Here is a 21,525-nt window from a genome sequence, read left to right as displayed (position 1 = left end):
TGCACTAAAGAGGATGGCTATCCGCGGGGACCTGCAGCCCCCTGCAGAGCACAGGGTCAGCCTGCAACCCCAGTCCTGGGGGTGCAGCACCAGACACCGGCCAAGGCTACTTGGCAACTCAGCTAACAAGTTACATAACTCGCCTGCACAGCCAGGAAGCAATCGGGCCAGCGTCAGACAGCCCGGCTCCAGGTCCTTACCATGTATGTGGCCACCTCTTTGTCCTCCAAGGAGGTCACTACTCTGCATTTCACATCTGTGGAAACTGAGGCTTTGACATTGAGTGATGGGCTGAACATGGCAGGGTTGTTGCATGGTAGAGCCAGGCCACGAACTGACCCCAGGAGAGGCTCACGGCTGAGTCTAAGCTCCATCCCCCATGTCATGCTGTCAGGGTGATGATCTATGGAGACCTCTGAAAAGCCTGTCCTTCAACAGTGCAAAGTATTACACAGCAGGTCCTCAAATGGTGTTATTTCATTTAATGTTATTTCCTTATGTTAACAACAACAAAAAAATTATCCCCACCCTCGGGCAGTGTCTGTGTGGAGTTTGCATGTTCTCCCCATGTCTGCTCAGGTTTCCTCCGGGTCCTCTGGTTTCCTCCTATATCCCAAAGGTGTGCACGTTAGGTGAACTGGCGTGTCTACACGGTCCCAGCCTGAGTGGGGGTGGTGTGTGTGAGAGTGCACCCTGTGGTGGGCTGGCGTCCCGTCCGGGCTGGCTCCTGCCTTGCACCCTGAGCTGCCGGGATGGGCTCCAGCCACCCAAGACCCTGAACTGGAATAATTATCAACAGGTAAATAATTATCTTACTTGTTTTTATTAATCTTTCTTAAATGTATGTACAGCTCACATTTACTTCAGTATTTAATATTAGAAGCATTTTGGTTTTTATTTAGAAGGTCAGTGATGTCTTTGTGACCAGAAATATGCCACAGTAACTTGACTCTTGTTTCTATCAATTAGCCTATGGGAAAATTAGTTTCCTGATACATCATTTCACTTAAAGCCACAGTTTCCAAGAACCTACGGATGCCTTTAGTGAGGTCTTACTGTACATGCAAAACATTTGTGGATATTAATATCTTTCTGTTCATGCTGTGTCACTTGTGGACCTCCTTCTAAATTTGAACTCACGTATGTTTGCTGAGAAGCAGTTGTTCTGGGTAACAGCAGAGCTTGATACGGATGGGCCTCAGGGTGCGTTCATGACCAAAGGGCTCCGCAATCCTTCTCTGAGCCCATGGAGGGAGCGCAACCAAGGGGCAGGGGCAGTGGAGCCAGGTTGGGGTGTGGCCCCCAACTGTCTAGGAGTCCTAACTTCAAGCCGGTTCTCTCTGGGGAATTCTCACATCATAACTTTTGCCAGCAGTTAGCTACGCTCTCAGCAAAACAGGTCCCAGGCAGGATGGTCACAAGAGATTTGGAAATAATAGAAACAGAGAAATAACCGAGACAGAGAGATAGTTTAAAGTGATGGGGGAGCCAGGGGTCCTCCAGCATTCCCATGAGCTGTGAGGCCCTGAGTGAAGTCCCACATCAGTATTTATTGCTGCAGCAATTAGTTGCCAGTGGTTACAAATTTACATATAACAGATAATTCATTTAGGTTTTACAAATCCCCAGAAGTTTCTAGAGATGCCTTAATTAACTCCATCTACGTGAACAAATGGTTACAAAAGTTTTCTAAGATAAGCTTCTAAGCCCTAAAATAAAATTGTCAATTAGCAGAAAGGTTAAACAGAAACATAGAAGCTATATATTTCTTTATCTAGTTTCTTGTTAATTGATACAAGTGGTCAGGAGTGAAGTAGGAACTGTCCTTGAGGCTAATTGTCTTTAGCTGCAGGTGTCTGCAGGGCGGGCATTCTTTGATCAGTCCTTAACCTGTGGCCACATGGGGAGCTCTGTCTTACACAAGCATCAGGCGAAGGCCTCCAGGTCTCCAGATGGGCATTGCCTTGTATACGCCTCTGACGGGTGAGATGCCCTCCTGTGGCTAGGCAGCTTTTCATCTGTGAACTGACACATTCACAGATTCCTTCAAGGCAAAGCCCTGCAAAACTCCTGAAAGCTTGTATGTCCCTTATCTGCCAACAGACTTTGATACTGTGATAGCAGCTGTCTCCCCTTGGACTCCTCAACACCCCCTTTTGCCCCAACACACGCTTACACTTCCCCACAACATAATCAGGAAATCTGGAAATAGCACCCAAACTCCAAAGCACTCACTGGCAAGTAAGGCTTTAGAGCAACCCATTGCCAGTCACTTCAGGAAAGGTCCCTCCACTGTGGATGGGTTGAGCTGATGTGAGCAATGGTTGCTGGCTTAGATCTCTGCAATGGGTGGAAAGGCAGCAAGGAAGGGGACCCCCTCTGCCTTCAGGGGACCTCCCTCACCCCCTCACACTTACCCCAGGACCCCGGGTCTGCAGCCACCAGGGGGTTTCCTCTACTGTGGGGTGCCCCAACCCCTCCCCCCCACTGCAAGTGCAGATCCAACCCTCAGAGCTCCCTGCAGCCCTGGGGGATGGGCTAGGGCAGGGGAGCAGAGTGGCCTTGGCATCAGCGCCCTGGGTCTTGCCCTGGGGGACACCAAAGGGACCCCACAGCAGCAGCAAACACCAGGTCTGGAGTGATTGTTCACGTGTTGCAGTGAGTAAGTAGAGACATGGAAGCTAAAAATAAATATAAAAGATTCTATTCTCTTCACAATAGCAACAAAAAACCAAAATACCCATGCATAAGTGTAACAGAAACGTGCTGACCTATGATGAAAAGAAATCACAAAACCTTACTTGTTGGTATAAGAGAAGATTTGAAAATATAAAATCCTCGACCAATGTCAGCTTTTCCCAGAGGAATTCATGAGCTTAAGGTTACTTCAGTGAAAATTGTATTGAAATATTTTCAAGGATTTTGATCAAAATGAATTTGAAGTAAACCTGAACAAATAAACAGTTAAGAATAGTTAAGGAATTTTTGAAAAAGAAAAACAATGAGAGAACATTTGCCTTATATTAAGCTCCAGCAATTAAAATAACAGCAAGTCAACCAAACGCTATCTGGAATAAACAGATTCAGACGATAACCCCGTAGTGGTGATGACACACATGCGTGTGTGCTCAGGTGCACTTATGTATGCTTAATGATTAATGTGAGTTAAAAGAAAAACTTTAGGCAAATTAAATTTAATAGAGTTTAATTGAGCAAGAAAAAAGCAAAATATGATTCCGGAATAGGGCAGCCCCCAGCATCAGAACAGATTCAGAGGGACCCTGGGGCTGACACAGGGTTGCATGAGATTTCTGCACAAGTAGAGGAAGGTGACATACGGAGAGCACAGGGAAGCACAGAAACAGCTCTCGGGGTTTGCCTTACTCAGGCGGGTGTGGACGGCTTGAGTTCAAACCTTCGACTGCCTGCGAGTGGTCAAAGCCCGGCTGCTGTGATTGGCTGGGGCTCAGATGCTTCCAGAAACACACTCCTAAATTAGGTTTTCGGTTTGTTTGTGTACTAAGGTAGGTTGTGGTTCATACATGAACACTCAAGCGTGTGAGTACAGAGGTTTTCTCAGGACAAAGTTTAGTTTGATCGAACAATTTCACCCCTTTGATCAGCCTCTCAATTTTGTTGATTCCCTTCTCTGTCACCATCATACATGAGTTATTTGGTCTCAGGATGGAGCTCACAAGTCATGAGGTCCCGCCAGTTGAATACATTTTTATGAGGTCCCGCCAGTTGAATACATTTTTATGTTCTGTTGATGAGCCCACAAAGGGGGTTCACTGTTGCTGGTGGCACAGAAAGCCAACTAGAAAGCCGAGGGGGGCCATGGAAGAAAGCATCTATTACAGCAGATGTGTCTACATGGGGGCAGGGGAGGTATAAACTGCCTCAAATCCGCCTCCCTAGTCAGCAGGGTCAGGGGGGTTTCTGGAGGTGAAATGAATGATGCACGAGGGGAGTGAGCGTCATTACGTGTTTGGGGTGGAGTGCAGGGCATGTAAGCACAGTGAGAAATCATGCTAGGACATGCATGCCATGATCAAAAAATGGGGGACAAGTCCCTCCCAGGGCGGGATTTTCATATCATAATGAGCTAGGGGTTAACACTGGTCAGTCTTTCAGCCTTGTGTGGAGGCTCAGTGGGTCCTCGGGCACAATCTGTGGTGGGGTGTCACTTATCTTGCCTTCTCCGAAGAGGTGAGGTGAGGCTTTGTAGCTATCTCGTGGCTGCAGGAGGCTCCACGGTTTCTGAAAAAGAAACTCAGAAGGGAATGTGTCAGTGCAACAGGGTTACAAAGTTCTGCTCAGCAAATGTTACTGGCCTGGGAACTTGAAACGTAAGAGAACCACAAAAAACAAAGCTATGTCTTCTTGCTCATGGCGCTGGTGCCAGTTCTTGCTGACCCAGCCAAAGTGAGGCCATCCAGCGAGTGATGGATGGGGATGGCTGCACGCAAACATTTAAGCTTCTAGAGGGTACAGCACACCAAGGGGACTGTTATGATGACCATCAAGAGGACAACATGAAAAGACCAAGTGTCCTCCTTAACAAGATTTCTTATGAAATGAAACAAACCAAATCAAACAAGCCAAGGTGCAGGCAGTATAGGCAGCTCAGCAGTATCTGAGTCCAATTCGTCATAGTCCTTGTTCAGGGTGTGATGACAAAATGGCCTGATTTTGTTGTTAAGCTGGTAGCACACGTCATAATTACCCAGAGGAGAAATAGAAAGATTAGAAAACCTTGGAAAAACCAAGCTTGTCATCCACCATTTAGGATGCCAGCAAGCCAACTGTTAGTTGCTCCTGTAAACGTATCATGTGTTTCTTTCTCTTGAGAGATTTCTTTACTGTATTTGGTGGCAGTGTCTAAGGATACAGCAGCATCAACAAAGTAAGGGTAGAGATAGGTACCACATTTGATTTTGTTCAATATAAAACATAAGCCTTCAACTTGAGCAAAAAGGAGATCTGGAGTTACATGATGGATCATTTAGTGCTTTGTTGAACCCATATGTGACTAACCATCCACCTTTCACAGAGTGGATTCTACCCATCTGAAGCCACAGGAGGTCCAATTGGCTACAAAACCCAAGATTTTCCCCAACGTATGGATTAGCTCTAAATTCCATCCAACCAGAACCACACTACCACCACAAGTGAGCCCCCAGGCACCCTTAGTGGGATATTTCCTCAGTGGAAACTAGCTTATCTCCATCTGTGTCAAGGTTGATGCTAATTTTGGTTATTGACGATTTTGGCTCCTGATCATAGGAGCCATCCTGGGAACTTTCAGGGGAAGCGATTCCAAAGGCAGAAGTGAGCCAGGCCGAGCAACAAGGCCTGTATGAGCAAGGAGGCAGAAGAGAATAGGCAGGTTCCCCACTACAGGCCTTCTGGGCTTGGAAGAAGAGGGCACCTACTGGCATTTGAGAATGGTCAGTTAAATTTCTTTGCCCACAAATCTGCATAGCTCCTGAACAGGGTCCAGCTGGAAATTTGCTTTTTTGTGGTCCCCTTATAACATGTTGTAAGGGTGTATAACCACATTTAGTAAAAACAACCCTACTAGATTTAATCTGGTGACATTATGCAAGCAATTACTGGTACCCACATAGGTAATTTCCAGGTCTTGAGTAAGTGATGCCTGGGAACACAATCTACTTCTTGCAGGCATCACTCAAATAGGTTTTCTATATTTGGTAATGATCAGGTTATTAATTAGAAAAGTTAGGGTGTTTCTAGCAAGTGCAGAAAAGTAAGCAGTACTTAGGAGAGTGGGAGATGGTCTCCTAAACTCTGGTGTGTTTCATAAGGACTGAAGGAAGGAAGGGTATAAACCTTCCAGTGACTATTTTATAAGGGGTCAACTTATGTTTTCCAATGGGAGTGGGCTGTTTGCCTTTAAAGCCAATGGTAGTACCTTTGGCCAAGGCAACCCAAATGGACTCTGTTAACGTTGCCAATTTTAGTTTTAAGATGCCATGTGTTCTTTCAACCTTTCCAGAAGACTGAGTGTGATAAGGACAATGATAGTGCTCATAAGGACAATTATTATGTTCATAACACCTTGTTGAATTGCTATACAACTTGCCCAATAAAATGAGTTTCCCTATCACTAGAGATTTCTCCAGTGATGCCCCATAAAGGAAAAATATTTTATAATTATTTCTTAGCTACTGTCATTGCATGGGCACTACATGTGTACATGGGAAAGCCTCTACCCAACCAGAAAACATACAAGAACATACTGATATCCCATTGAGGGTAGCAACTGAATGGAGTCCACCTGTAAATGGTCAAATGGTCCATCAGGTAGCAGAATACACCACCTGAAGTTCTATTGTTTTCCTGGGATTATGACTTTGACAAGCCAAACACTGCTTATAAACCCTTTTAGCAATTTTGGGAACAGTGACTCCACCAATATTTTTTGATAATTTGGATTACTTTTTCTGCTCCATGATGGGTTGTGGAGCTTTTAAGAATGGAAACTTTAAAGACTCAGGAAGGACCAGGTAACCATCTGGGCCCTCCATGAGTCCATACTTAACATCGAATTTCCATTCTTTAGATACCAAATTTGTCTTGTTTTTTTTTTCCCAAATCAGGTAAATTGTACTGATTATTAAATAGGTCATCATAAGGAAGTTGACTTGGTTAATTTTATGAAGTTCATTCAAATTGCATATCCTAACAGCTGATTTAGCACAAAAATCTGCCAGGGCATTCTCTTGATATTCCGGTGCAGTTTCAAAAATATAAGCGTCAATCTTAATAATGGTAGCCAGGCGTGGTGGTTGACACCTGTGATCTTAGTGACTTGGGAGGCTGAGGTGGGAGGATTGCTTGAGGCCACGAGTTTGAGATCAGTCTGGGCAACTTAGCAAGACCTGTCTCTTAAAAAAATAAAAAAGCAATCTATAATGGTAAGAGCATAGCAGAAAGGAGTTCATGTACTTGGAGTCCATTTTTTGACTGAGGTCCCACTGAAAGCGAGAAACTCTTGTTGTTTCCATAACATACCAAAATCATATACTACTTCAAAAGCATGCCCACTACCTGTATAAATATTTACTGGCTTATCCTTAACTATAGGACAGTCTCAGGTGAGAGCATAAAGCTCTGCAAGTGGAGCTGACTTACTTGAAGAAAAGTTCTCTAGTTTATTAACTCATTTTGGGTGGTAACAGCAAACCATGCCTGATATTTTCCTTTGAGTTTCACCATAGGACCCACCAACAAAAAGTTGTTACTCAGGATTTTCCAATGAAGTGCCTTGTAAATCACCAGGGGCCACTATGTCCAGTACTGTACTCACACCGTTGTGGTCTTCCTCACCATCAGGCAGAGGGAATAAAGTAGCAGATTACGTAGGTTGCAGCATTTCAGATGGAGATAGAAGGAGACAGGAGAAGAATTTCCTAAGATACTAGTCTGCTTGCTAGAAAATGCTGAGTTTGGATGAAATTTAATACACTCACAGCCCGTGAGACTTGCAAATTAAGTTCATTCCCTGAAACCAACTCAGATGAAGCTTCTACCAAGTGGCTGCTGCTGCTACTGCTTTTAAACAATTGGGTACGCCCTAGCTAATGGTCTAGCTGCAGGCTATAATATGCAATGGGTCTGTGTTTTCCCCTGTTTTCTGGAGAGAACTCCTAATACCTGATAGTTATGTTCATGAATAAACAAGGTAAAAAATTTAGTGTAGTTTGGAAGTCCTAAAGCTGGAGGCTTTGCTACGGCCAATTTCACGGTTAAAAGCCTGCTTGTGACTGTCTTCCCAAGGTAAAGGCTCTGGGGCTGCGTTTCTAGTGACCTCATACAGTGGTGAGGCCCCTGAGGGAAAACTCTGGGACCCAGGATCTGCAATATCCTTCCTGCAAGTCCAAGAAACACCTCTAAATTGTCGCTTGATTGCAGGCCAAGGAAAACTTTGAATAGGTTTTATTCTTTCAGGCAAGAAGGAAATCCCTTCATCAGTCGTGTCTCAACTAGCGGATTTTTTCCCTGAAAACTCATGTTTTTCCATAAGGCCTTGTGACGTTTATGTGAGAGTTGCTGTGAAAGGTAAATTGAGTCACTGTCAGAGCACCCGTTGGTGGGAGAGCATAACAGCAGGTCATCTCCATGAGAAACAGAGATAGAATTCTGAGGCAACTGCAGGGGTGCAAAGTCCTGATGCGATGCCCGGGAAACACAAAGGGGCTGCAGTAGATCCTCATGCGTTGCAGTCCGGGTGTCCCCCTGATGTTTCCAAGTACAAGCAACCGGTATTGGCTCTCTTTATGAGCTGGAATGCTAATGAAAGCTGAGCAGTGGTCTATTACCACGAGCCCCCTTGAATCAGTGGGTATGTTAGATCATAAAGTATTAGGATTGGGACTACAGGAAACCTTTATACTAAGATTTTATTAATTGTCTATAAATTTTGAACAAATCTCCAACCTCATCCATTTGATTTTTTGAGTGGTAGGATTAGAGTGTTATAAGGACTCGTACATGGAATTGTATGTCCTTTTTCAATTAAACGTTCTGCAATTCATGGGACTCTTGAGTTGCTTCAGGTTTTAGTGGACATTGGAGTAATCTAGGCAAAGGTTTAGAACGATCAACTGGATCTTTGTAGGTTCTGCACTTCTAATGCTTCCTGTATCGGATGAGGAAGAGACCCACGAACATCCAGGTGTTTTAGAGAGGTCGGGGTCTCACCGGCCTGAGTGTTGATCTGTAGAGAGCCCAGCGGTCCTGCTTCGGGACAGTCCAGGAGCTCTGGGAGTATTTCTTCCTCCGAGGAGGCCTGTGCAGGCCCTTTCAGCTTTGAAAGTGAGTCCCGCCCCAGCAAGTCGACTGAATCGGTGTCACGCAGTGAAAAGGCTCCTCTGTCTGCTAATAGCCCCAAGGCCAACTGGATGGGTTCAGATATGGGAACTTCTGGAACTTGATTCAAAATCCTCACCACAGAAAGGACCTTTTTATTAATACTCCCAGGGCTTTGTTGGCTTATTACAGTGGGCTTTAAAAAGGGCAGCTCTGGTATCCACCAGGATTGGACGAGATCCCCCATTTATTTTAACTGTTTCTGTTTATTTAAAGGCATTGCAGGGAGCAGTTTACCAGGGGATCCCTCAGAACCTTGTGAGTGTTTATCCTGAGTTAACATCTCTTGGGGCGAGAAGGTCCCTTTGGTCCCAGCCCCTGTAACTGCTGTGATTGGAGAGTTGTAATCTTGTCGGCCTTTTGGGTTTTTCTTGCTCTAAAGTCCCCTCAGAATTCTCAGCTAAGACCCCCAATTCAGTCACCTCTGTAACTTCCCATCCTGGTGCACGGTTTTTAATTAAGCTGCTAAGGTCAGGATGGGACCCATTTGGATTCAGAGCAATGAATGCCGCTTCAGTCCCCGCGAGACACAGTCCTTGCTGTACTTTGAGTCCAGAATGTCTCACACTGTGTTTCTAAGTGAGTTCTGTGATCTGAAACTGGTTTATCCTTTTTTTGTCTGCAGGATTCATGATGGACCAATCAATTTTTTACGGAAAAAATTTTATAAATTGAATCTAAAATGCTTTCATCATTTTTTAGCTCCTTTTACCCTGCTTATGAGGAGGTTAGGAGGGTCTGTAATGTCGTGTCAGGTTTGTCCCTTCTGCTGCTGCCATCCGTTGTTGAGCTTCACCAGGTCCCAATATGTGAATAAACGGGTTAAGTCATGGAGTCCTATATCACAACCCCCTATGAGATTCCAAAGTCCTCAGCAAGTGTTTGAGGTTAGGAAAGTCCCCTGTGACGGCTCCGAGCTCAGTTTCAGAGCACGGAGCGCGGGTGGTCACGGCAGGAAGGCTGGGCTGGTCACAAGGTCTTACTGTGTAAGGCGTCTGCCTAACTAAGCACTGTCATCTTTAGGGTGAAAGGGAAATTCAGCGAAATGGTCAGTGGCCTCAGAGGATGCAGAGAGGGACCATGAGGAGAAGGGGCGGGCAGGGGCAGTGCAGAGTGCAGGCCTCTCTCGTCAGGTCCTTGGTCTGTTGCTAAGGCTTTTCATTTGCTTTTCGCAAAGAATCTTTTGAAGGCACAATATATTGGTTCATTTAGTCTTTTAGGTGACTGAATACTAATGAAAGAAACTATCCCATTGTTTTGTGGGGTTTTGATACCCTTTTTTCTAATATGCTTCACAGATAATTTTATCCAAACTAAAACTTCCCATTGTGAGCCAGACATGGCAGTGCACACCCATCAGCCCAGCTACTCAGGAGGCTGAGGCAGGAGGATCGCTTGAGGCCAGGAGTTCAAGCCTGCACTATACTACAGTCACAACTGTGAATAGCCACTGCACTCCAGCCTGGGTGACATAGCAAGACGCTATCTCTAAAAAAAAAATTCCCCAACTGTGGCCATCTTAGCTCTAAGCTGTCTCTAGTAAGGTTAATTCATGTTTCTGAAAATGCACACATCCTTATGGGCCCATAAGTGTCAATTTTTTTTCTTTTTTTTTTTAACACAGGGTCGCACTCTGTCACTCAGGCTAGAGTGCAGTGACGTCATCATAGCTCATTGCAACCTCAAACTCCTGGGCTCCGGTGATCCTCCTGCTTCTGCCTCTGCCTCCCAAGTATCTGGGACTACAGGTGCGTGCTCATTTTTTTTGTTGTTGTTTTTCGTAGAGCCAGGATCTCATTTAGGTTGCCCAGGCTGTTCTTGAACTTCACGCCTCAAGCAATTCTCCCTCCTCAGATTCCCAGAAGGCTGGGATTACAGGAGTGAGCCCCAGCACCCAGCCCAATAAGTTATATATATATAATTATCTGGAGTCCCAGAAGGTGGAGTCTTAGACTCCTGGGATTGAGACCAACCCATTATTAAAAAGGTACCTACACAAGGCCCAAGGCCTCTAATTGTGTCTGATTTAGTTAATTATCAAATCAAATCCAATCCCAGACCAGTCGAGTCTAAATATAGCTCAAATAAACTCAGAGCACTCAGAACACAAATCAGTGGAGCTCAGAAACCAAGAAAAAAATCACCCACAACCTCCAGTTACAAAAAAGACAGAAATGAGCACAACTCAATCCACAGATACCTCACTTCATCACCTGGTGTTCTTGGAGGTCACTGCAGTTTTACCTTTTTTAAAAAATTTTTTATTGATATATAATTTTTGTACATTTTTCTGGGGTACTTGTGGTATTTTGTTACATGCATAGAATGTGTAATGATCAAGTCAGGGTATCTGGGGTATCATCACCTCAAATATTTGTCATTTCTATGTGTTGGGAACTTTCAAGTCTTCTCTTCTAGCTATTTTAAAATACACAGTACAGGCTGGGCGCGGTAGCTCACGCCTGTAATCCTAGCATTCTGGGAGGCCGAGGCGGGTGGATCGTTTGAGCTCAGGAGTTTGAAACCAACCTGAGCAAGAGCGAAACTCCGTCTCTACTAAAAATAGAAAGAAATTATCTGGCCAACTAAAAATATATATAGAAAAAATTAGCCAGGCATGGTGGCGCATGCGTGTAGTCCCAGCTACTCAGGAGGCTGTGGCAGTAGGATTGCTTGAGCCCAGGAGTTTGAGGTTGCTGTGAGCTAGGCTGACACCACGGCACTCACTCTAGCCTGGGCAACAGAGTGAGACTCTGTCTCAAAAAATAAAACAATAAAAATAAAATTAAAAAAAAATGCACAATACATTGTTGTTAACTAGAGTCACCCTACTCTACTACCGAATATTGGAAAATCTCCCTCCTACCTAACCTTATTTTCATACCCATTAACCACTCTCCTTTCATTCACATACCACATACACCTTTCCCAGGCTCTGGTAACCATTGTTCTACTCTCTACATCCATGAAATCAATATTTTTAGCTCCCACATATGGGTGACAACATGCAATATTTGTCTTTCTGTGCCTGACTTATTTCACTTAACATAATGACCTCCAGTTCCATCCATGTTGCTGCAAATGACATGATTTCACTCTTTTTCATGGCCAGATAGTTTTCCACTGTGTATATGTACCACACTGTCTCTGTTCCACTGTATAGCTGGTTTCATACCCATTTGTTGTCACTTTAGAACCATTGGAGCTACTTTCCCCTTTATGGAGGCTGGAGATGTTTGTTTAAAACACAGAGAGGCAGGAGAGTACTGGGAGGGGGCACCTGCACCACCCTAAGCCCACAGTACCACGGTTCCAGCCCATGTGCCTCCCAGGGCACGTGCAGCCTCCTGCTGGGCACCCACAGCTGGGCGGGCTCCGGCCCCCTGCAAGGCTTGACACACCCAAGCCCTTGGGCCCTGTGCCCTGTCGGGCACCCGTGGAAGAGGCCTGCCTCTCCCTTCCCCTCCTCCCCAATACCAGCCTCCCACTCACTGAGATTCGGGCACCTGCTGGCACTGCCTGGCCCATGGCCCCCTGTTATCCAGGGAACTTCAGCACCATGAGATGACTCGCCCACTGTGGTGGCCTTGAATGGTCCTGGCCCTCCTGAGCCTGTCATGCCCTCACACACAATCCAGACATCACTCTCACCAGCAGTGCAGAGGCTCCCGCGACAAGGACTTGGGACTCCCCCACGATCGTGTTGACCTCAGCAGGGCCTCCCACCCACCCACGTCTCGTCTCCATATTCTTTCAAGTCCTGGCTCCAGAGCCTGACCCCTAGACCACCCTCATTCCAACACAGCACACGTCCCTGGCCCCTTTCCTTTGTGTCACGTGCTCAGGGTCACACTGATGATGAATGAAGCCAACTGTTTGCCTTTTCTGTGCCCATCTCGGGCTACTGAACACTACTGCGGGGGGAATAAACCATGGGGCTGGTTGGCACCCACAGAAGTTAATGCCCACATCGTCCACTGAAGCCTCAATGCTGAGCACAACTTTTTAATGCAAAGTTCGACAAGAAGCAAGAAAATCAAGTTTCTAAGTGTTAAAAAATTTTACTCCCAAATGTTTAAGGAAGGAAACTTGAAGCCACAACAGAGATTGGCTATGAAGAACCATGAAGATTCGAGACTGTGACTGATGCCTAAAGGCCTAAGAGGCCGGGTGACAGGTGGGTTGGGAGGTGAAGCCTCAGCTCTCAGCATGGAGAGAGCTGGAATCTGCTCCCTCATAAGCCAAGGGCTGGAGAGCCCCCTCCAACCCTAACCTCCCACCCCATAAAACAGAATGAGGAGCCTCAGGCCCAGCCCAGGACTCAGCTCAGAGGAAGGCCACTCGCCCTGGGCACCTGCAGGAAATCACAGCCCCAAGTCTGCACTGAGTTGGTGCAGACAATCCGAGATGCGATGGCCACATTACAGCCCATCAGGAACTGAGAGACTCTGCCAGGGCCCAGAAAACCAAATGGGAAACTGTCCCTCTGCAGACACCTTCCCCACGCAGGGCCACTGGGATCCTCATGGAAAACCATGTCCTACTGGACAGGAGCTCGGAGGAAAACCTCCCAGGGATCCAACAAAGCCAGTCAGCAGACACAAAAAACAGGAAGGCTCTGGTCCCAGAAACTAGAGATGACAGAGCAATCTGAGAGTGACAGTAAAATAAGTGCACGTAGAATGTTCGAGAAAGATAAACAAGGACTAAAGCAGCAAGAACCGCTCATGATGACAGGGTTTTAAAATCGCCAAAGCATTTTAACTGATCAACACCTAAGGGTGCATATGGGAATAACATTCATCGGGCATCAGGCAGATGGGGGGAGGGGATGGGTGTGTACACACATAAAGAGTGCGGTGCGCACCCTCTGGACACGCTTGAAGCTCTGACTTGGGGTCGGGCGGGGGAAGGGCAATATACGTAACCTAAACGTTTATACCCCCATAATATGCTGAATTAAAAAAATAAAATAAAATGGCCAAAGCAAAATTCTAAAATGCGTTGAATTAGAAATGAAACACAGGACAAATTTGAAGAGAAAAGGGGAGTAACTGCAAGGACAGACCCGAGCAGCGTCCGTGGCGCAGCACCAGCGGGTGGGGTGGGAGCCAAGGACAGGAAAGCGGCATTGGAGGAGCGAGAGAGAAGCTTCCTCGCAGGGCAGCTCAGTCTCTTGTCCTCTGTGGTCAGAGGAGGAAGGAAAGACACCAAGTGCTCTTCTCACTCTCTCACACGCACGCACACACACACACACGCGCACACACACACACACACAGACACACGCACATGCATGCACACACACGCACACACACGCACACACACAGACACACACACGCACACAGACACACACACGCACACACAGACACACACACACACATACACACACGCACAGACACACGCACACACAGACACACACACACAGACACACGCACATGCATGCGCACGCACACACACAGACACGCACACATACACGCAGACATACACACACAGACACACAGACACACACACACACACACGCACACACACACACACACATACACACACGCACAAATACACACAGACACACAGACACACACATACACGCACAGACACACACGCGCGTGCACACACGCGTCTGCACGTGCAGGCTGAGTGGCCCATCATCCCGGCCACAGAGCGAGCATGGAGGGAGGACCCCATTAGCCGCCCGCTGCGGGGGTCAGGGCTCTGCGGTGGCGGGAGGGCGGGGCGGGGACCCTGACAGGCAGGCTGAGCAGGGCGGTCACCCCGCCTCTGGGTGGGGCAGAAGCGGTCCCGGGTCTGTACACGGGTGGCTGGAACAAGTCCCAAACTCAGGGACCAGGTCCCACACTCAGGGACCGGGACGTCTTCACTCAGGCCTGGAGCCCTGTGTGGGTCAAAGTCTCTGAGCAGCGCGCAGGCCGGGTGTCCCCTGCAGGTTACATTCCTTTCCTCCCACAGGGACCGCTTCTAACCTCCCAGACGCCGCCCGCACTGCCTCACCCCACACCCGGCCTGGCGTCGCGCCTCCTGCTGAAGACAGGAGCACCCCCAGGACAGCCGGGAGGACGCCCCGCCTGTTCCCACGCGCCCTCCCTGCCTCCCTGTGCTCTAAAGACGCTGACAGAGGGCCGGCCTTTGTCTTCCCTCCTCACTGAACTCAAGTCTGCAGTCGGGCCGCCTCCCATTCCCCGCCCTCATGTCACTGACCCTGTCCCCTTTCCCTGTGTCTCCTGTCTCTCCCAACCGTCCCCCGGGACCCCCAGAGCTCGCAGCACGCCCACCCTCGGGCACGGCCCCCTTGGCCCTCGCCCTTCCCGTCCAGCCCCCCACCATGCCCAGGCCAGCTGTCTGCCCTCCTCCCATCGCTTTGTGGCCACCTGCCGCAACCACCCTGAACAGGCCCCTGTCGGTGGTCACATCAGCGGCCGGTGGGCCCTCAACTGTGACCCACTGCAGACCCCACACCCGCCCAGGGTGTCTCCTGCAAACACCCCCGCCCTGCCCTTGCCAGGCGGCTTCCCCCTGTTCCCAGGTGTGACTTTGCGCTCTGCCTTGGATCCGCTTCTCGCTCACTGGGCAGCCACCATGCACACCCGCGGGGAGTCCCAGGGGAAGCCTCGCTGGCCACCGACACCCCGATCTGCAGGTTTGCTGCTGTCTCTGCAGAGCAGGGCTGGATGTGGGGAGAGACCGCGCGACGTCCTGGGTCTGGGGTGGGGAAGGCACTGAACGGCAAGGCTGGAGGAGCTGAAGACAAGCGCCGAGAATGCCCCACCTTTCCTGGGATTGTCCCTGGGGATTGGGGCTGTGTCCACAAAGTCTCCTGGGCTAAGAGGGTGGCGGTGCTGGTTGGGTTGTGGGGCACCCCTCGTCCCCTCAGGAAGGGAGCAGAGGGCATAGCCAGGGTCAAGGGCGACAGTCACTCCAGCTGCAACCTCTGCTGGGTCGAGTGGAGCAGAAATCGAGTTGAAGTGCTGAGTCGAGGGGTGAAACGTGCCCTTTCTACCTGTCCCCCTCCGCACCCACGATTCCTGGAGAACACGGGAGTGAGGGTGCTGTTCTTGCCTTAGTTGTTCATCTCGGCCACCTCTGGTTCTAGTTGAGGGAGGACACAATGTGCAAGCGGAGCGTACGGTTGGGAATGGACATGACTTCAGGGCCAGGGATACCTTCTCACTCCCCAGACTTCCCTGACAGCTGGTCAGAGTCTACAGTGCCACCAATTAAGCCCATCCCCTTAACACAGGCCTTGTCCCTTATTTAAATGCAAAAACCTCCAGGGGCAGGGTTAAGTGTGACTGGTCACTCACACCTTCCTAGTCCTTTCCTAAGAGGTTTAGATGCTGGGAAAAGTGAGAGCACAGCAGCCTGAGAGGAGCAAGACCTTGGGCAGGGGGAGAGAGCTGGGAGCAGGTGAGCACCCGGCACACACACTGGTCCCGGTCAGAAGGTTCCTGGTTCAGATCTGCCCAGGTACTGTACCATCCCCCAGCAGCCCACCCCACCAAGCCCTGCTCGCTGGGCAGCTCCAGCTGTGGGGCTCTTGGTCACGGTGGCCAGGAGGGACGCCCACCCTTGACACAGCTGTCCACCTTTTTCCCCAATTCAGTTACTGAGCACCTACCCTGTGCCGGCCCCCAGGCTGGGCACTGGGAACACAGAGATGGTGAAACCCCAGTGATGTTCCCAGGGAAGGAGACACACCCCAGTGCAGTGACAGGAATGCTGGGGGGACAGGCAGCAGGAGAGGCAGCAATTTTTTAAAAATATTTTTTTAATTTTTCACTGTTCATTATTTTTAAATGTGCACAAAAGTAGAATCAACAGTGTAACAAACTCCCTCTAGCCATGACCAAGTTCTAACCATTTTTATGAGTATTTTTATTAATATTGTGTCATCTAACTCTTCCACACTTTTTGACAGAGGATTTTAAAACAAATTCAAGATACCACGCATTTCACCCACAAGTCCTCCCGCAGGCACCTCTGACATGAGCGTCTCTCAGTCCGCACCACAGCAGCGACACTGGGGCCCAGCAGCACACCTGGGCCCTTCCTCGCTCCCCTGCCCTTCGGCACATCACCCGCCCCAGAGCGCAATCCCCCCTCCTACACCTCTAGGAGTCTCCCCAAGGACCGGCGACCTCGGGCCATGACTCACCAGGGGTTTCAGACCTGAGCCCGCCAGCAGCCCCCAGCCCCCAGTCCCATTTAAAACAAAAACAAAACACACATTAAAAAAAATAAAGGCTTTAAATACTATAAAATTATCACATGTTTAAAACTTCATTTGCCATTATAGAAAGAAAAATTTAAACATGAAATTGCTATACTTTACCCACCAGATTAGCAATGATCAAATTTTGAAAATTTACTGTGTTAGTGAGAGGGTTACGAAATTGGTACTTTCCTTCATTACTGGTAAGAATGTTATTTGGGGGACAATTTGGCAAAAGTTATCTCAATTACAATTCCACGTGCCCTTTGATCCACAGGCTGTATTTTTTTGGAGTGTATCCTATGACTGTACTGGTATGAAGTCATATAAAGATGTTTATTACAGCAGTTTCCAATAAAAAATTACCAAAAACAGTCCGAACAACCAAAAACAACCTAAAAGAGCAGACGCTGATTAAATAAATTATAGTATAGTCACAATAAAATCTTATGCTGCTGTGAAAAACCGATTTTTTTCTTAAGCTATATTAAATACATGTAAAATAAAATAAAGACAAGACCAGTGTAAGACGAAAGCTAAAGTGGGGAAAGTACATAGGATCTTCCATGTTCCTAGAGAATTTCTGGAAGTATACACAGGAAACTTACTAACTGTGGGAGTGTTTGGAGAGGACTTTGGCTGGGGGCCTGGAGTGGTACAGAGATTTATTTTCACCATTTACCATTTTGTACTATTTGACTTTTATCAAGTGCGTGCATGACTTTTCTTGCCTTTTAATATTTTTCTTATTTTATGTACATTTAAGTTTTTAAATTTTCAAATGATCGTAGATTCACAGGAATTCTGAAGTACTAATATCCTTCCCCTCCCCCCACCCCACCCCCTTTTCCATGGTTGTTTACGTTTTACCTTCTGTAGTACCATGCCCAAACCAGGAAACTGACATTGGTACAATGTGTATCATTCTGTGCCATTGTATCAAGTGTGTAGGTTCCTGTAACCACCAAGATGTGGAACTGGACCATCACCTCAAGATCGCCCTTGTGCTGTTTCTCTGTAGTCACACCTCTCCCCCAACTATGCCTGGTGGCCACGAATTTGTTTTCCATTTTCATAATTTTGTCCCTTGAAGAATGTTATATAAATGGAATCATATAGTATGTGATCTTTTGAGGGCATTCATGAGGAATGCTCTGGTGGCTTAGGGGTCCATTGCCTTCATCTCTTCTCACTCACTGCCCACGCTTCTTCCTCCAGGAGAGGCCAGGTGCCCCAAACTGCAGTGTGTTTGGTTTGCCACACCAGATTCTAGACCCAAAATGCTCATGGCTCCAGGGATGGTGCTTCCTCGTAGAGCAGCAGCGGCAGCAGTGACCTACCTGCCAGCTCGCAAGCAGGGCCGTCCTGCTCACTTCCACCCCGACCAGTCTCGTGTCGGCTGGAGCCACGTGGCCCAGGGAGTCCCATGCCCTCTCTCATTTCTTGGGCAGGTGTGGCCAGAGGGCAGAGGCCAGAGTTTCTGGCACGGATCTTACTTGCAGGGGGTGTCAGCAACCCTAAGTCAGAGAAGATGGACATTGACTTTAGGGAATTAATTTTACCATCTGTCTTCCAATTTGGTTCCAGACAGCAGAAACTCCACCTGTAAGAGTGATTTGGGCATCTGTTTTTGCGGCTAGAGCAGCCTTCTGGGCACTAGGCAAACAAGGGTGGCACCCCTGGCACACGGAGGAAAGCCGAGCTGCTGTGAGCTGCAGTCTCCCTCTGAACCTGTCCACCGAGGGTGCCTCGATTCCTGCAAGCCCTGCCTGTGATCCCCAGTAGCTCACTCAGGGAGCCCACGTGGTGCAATGAAAAGGGCAACTGGGCCAGTGTGGGTTGAAATCAAGGCTCTGTCATTTAGCAGCTGTGTGACCTTGAACTTGAGCCTTAGTTTCATCACCTCTCGGATGGCAATGACAACATGGGTCTCCCAGGACTGTGTAAAAGTTCAGTCCAATGAACACCTGTGAGTGTACCTGCTCAGATTCACCCCAGGAGACATGGCTTCCCTTTCCCAAACTCAGCTTGCCCTCTGAGAACTAAAGCCTTTCTGACCCACGACAGGCTGGGATAAGAGAAGACCCCAGTGTCGAGGACAGCCGTGGCTCTCAGCTCCTCGGCTTTACAGTTGGTGCCACGTAGTGAGAATTGTACAGGGAGCAGAAGACAGGACAGTTACCTTCATGGCACAGTAGAGTCTCTCGGCAAAGTAGCTGTGGAGGTTCTGGGTGCGTTTCACCGGCAAACGGGAGAGCTCTGTTAAGGCCTGGAGGTTGTAGGCGGCATTGCACACAACTACTTATTTACGTCTTGCCTCAGGGTTAGCACTGTGCAAGGCTGTGTATACTTCTTTGAGCCCAGCCTGTCCCCTAATAAAAGGCTCCATGTCAGGTGGGGTAGGACCAGGAAGGAGGCCTGGGGCACTGGGCGCAGCTCCAAAGGCCCGGAGCAGGCAGGCAAAGGGAGAGACATGAAACGCACTGGAGCCCCCAGGGCTGTACTGGAGACACCAGCTCAGGCCCACCCGAGGGCAGCTCAGACCAGGGCAGCCCCTGGGCTCTCGTGCCCAGAGACAGCTCCTCCGAGAATCCAGCCACTCGGCTCCACAGGGGTGCCACAGTACGGTGGCCTGAGTCCAAGCACCGAGCTCTGGCTCTTGCCCACGGTGAGCATGGCCTCCTCCAGCGAGCCGTGGGTCTCACTCTTGATGCTGTCCTCAGTGCTCTTGTTGGCGATTTTCTCATATTCCTCAAACATGGTGGAAAGAAGGCTCTGCTTTGGGGACACTAGGACCTCTGTGTGACACTCCCCAGCATCCTGTAGCAGACTGCACATCCATGTGCCACCCTGACCTCCCACGTGGAGACCCGGGAAAGAGCCCAGGGCCCTGGTTCTCTCCCCAGCTCCAAGCACGACAGGCCGCAGCACCAAGGCACAGGCTGCACAGCCAGGGCGCGCCCTGTGGCCCGGCACTGCGCCCTCCCTCCCCGGTACCTCTCAGCGGGTGAGTGGCACTGCGAGTGCACGGGACGGTGATGAATTTCATCTCGTCAGTCCCACGGATCTTCTCACCGGCCGCATACAGATCCTGGCACTGAGACCCCACAGCAAGGCAGGAGAGTAAGGAGGTGAGGGACAGAGCCCAGAGTCCCAGAGCTGGGGCCACATCAGCCCCAGTCCGCTCCACCAGGCCAGCACTCTCCTCTGCTCGGCTGCCTCCTCTTCCCCCAAGAGCTCTGGCTTAAAATCTCTTCGCCATGTGGGCCACAGGCTGCTCTAGGGACTGCCCCTCCCCGGCTGCCCTCTATCCGGGCAGCGCTGGTCACCACGTGCCCTGCCAGCCCCACCCTGAGCCCCGGTGTCCCCAGGTGTGGGCTGTTCCTGCCAGGACGGAGCTTCAGCACCCCCACCCCAAGTCACACTCCTTCCCCCCGAGTCTCCCCAGCACCCTCACTTTTGTCCTCAGACACAGAGGGCAAAGGCCTGCAGGGACCTGAGCTGGTGGGTCCCAGCCTAGTGTCAATAAAGCCCCGTGGACAGAGAGGCTGCAGTCTGATTGCAGGGGGAGGCCATGTGGCCAGCAGGGCGCAGCCTCACCTGTGCATCTTGGAGAGCCTGTCCTGGTCCACAAAGCCGCTCACGTCATCCCTGCTGCCCTGGGAACAGGGGAGGTGGCTCTGTAAGGCAGGCTGGCCGACCCGAGCAGCCGGGCTGAGGGGAGGGCCGGGCTTGGAGGGCAGGCAGGGCTCTGAGCTTTTTGGCCGAGGGACTTTCAGCAAGCCAGTTATCCTCGCCGAGCCTCGGTTTTCTCATCTATACAATGGGGTAGTGAGGGCCGCCTCACAGGGAATGGGGCATTCAGTGAGCTAAGGGAAGCACGGGGCCTGGCATGGGGCCTGCGTCAGGGACCCGCTCTCTTCCCACTTTCAGGGTACCCGTGTGTGGCTGAGTCAGTCACCCTCTCCCGTTGGGACCCTCCGACCGCACTGACACACTCCCAGTGAGCCCAGGCCACTGGGGCTGTCCCATGCCCCTGCCCCGGCCCCAGCCGCTCTGTTCGAGGGCTGCTCCCTGGGGTGGGGCCATGGGGGGGCCCAGGAGCCTGGCTGTGCTGCCTGCATGAGGCACACCAGGGTCCTCTCCAGGGCCGCTGGCGTCTGCTTGGGTGTCCTCCTCCAGGCTGGACCCGCAGTCCGCAGGGAAACGGGACCATGAGGTGCGGGCAGAGACCCGGGCCCTTCCCAGGGCTGGTTTCCTCCTTCCAGCCCTGTTTCCCACACTCTCCTAACTAAAGCCTTCTAGGAAGGACGAGTCCTGGGCACGGGCGTGGATGCAATCCCAGGTGTCCAAATGGCAGCTGTCTGTCACCTGGGAGGTTGTTCAGAACTAAAAGCCACGTGGAT

Source organism: Lemur catta, chromosome 14, assembly GCF_020740605.2.
Source record: "Lemur catta isolate mLemCat1 chromosome 14, mLemCat1.pri, whole genome shotgun sequence".
NCBI classification, from domain to species: domain Eukaryota; kingdom Metazoa; phylum Chordata; class Mammalia; order Primates; family Lemuridae; genus Lemur; species Lemur catta.
The sequence above is the reverse complement of the archived record's forward strand: the minus strand, read 5'-3'. Positions refer to the sequence as shown.